The sequence below is a fragment of the Nestor notabilis genome, unplaced genomic scaffold (assembly GCF_000696875.1).
Source record: "Nestor notabilis isolate BGI_N333 unplaced genomic scaffold, ASM69687v1 scaffold12424, whole genome shotgun sequence".
Classification (NCBI taxonomy): domain Eukaryota; kingdom Metazoa; phylum Chordata; class Aves; order Psittaciformes; family Psittacidae; genus Nestor; species Nestor notabilis.
Window position 1 is genome coordinate 17,065 of NW_009925201.1, and position 651 is coordinate 17,715.

The window sequence follows — 651 nt, forward strand, 5'->3', positions numbered from 1 at the left end:
GGCAGAAGAACTTTTCAAACCGTCCCATCACACAATGCTTGGACCATGGGGGCAGGACAGCAGCCCCATTCCTGCCAGCTCCCAGCCCCACTGTGGATTGAGGCAGAGCATCCCAGAAGGCACACACAGCAGTGGGATGGACCCCTGCTCAGCAGAGGAGGGGTCTGGGGATGAGCAAGGAGTTGGATCCCCAACCTCTCCCCTCATCCAAAGAACAACCACAAGCACTTCTGCATTCAGCAGCTGAAAGAGGCTGGGATCTCCTCCAGGAAAAGGGGGAGAATTAAAAAGGAAAAAAAGCTGGATTTCAAATCAGAGTTCATGCTAATCACAGGCAGACTCAGCCCCACATGCAGCAGAGAACAGGGAACGCTGGCTCCACAGTCACCATTCCCATTAATGCCAGGGATGGGAGTGCAGGAGCTGCTGACAGCACCACCCTGTGCTCCCAGGGTCCTGCTCTGGTGACAGAGGAGAGTCCCCCTCCAGGTTGTGTGGCAAGCATGGCAGCAGGCAGGTGAGGTGGCTCAGTACTTACCCCAGCCAGGAGGAAGGGGACCGAGAGGATCATTGTCGGGCGGAGCACCGGATGACTAGAGACAACAGAGAAGGCAAGAACACAAAATAAACCCAGGGCAGGACGTGTGGAAG

The 651-nt window shown here is 56.1% G+C and overlaps 1 protein-coding gene across 1 annotated transcript in view; it reads right to left on the reverse strand.

Annotated features, from left to right (window-relative positions):
* Positions 1-589, reverse strand: part of WWP2 (WW domain containing E3 ubiquitin protein ligase 2) — a 9,599-nt gene extending 9,010 nt beyond the window's left edge. The window contains exon 1 of the mRNA XM_010012943.1: positions 539-589. The gene's annotated coding sequence lies outside the window, so the exon portion shown is untranslated. The remainder of the gene's footprint in view (positions 1-538) is intronic.
* Between the last annotated feature and the right edge of the window lie 62 nt (positions 590-651).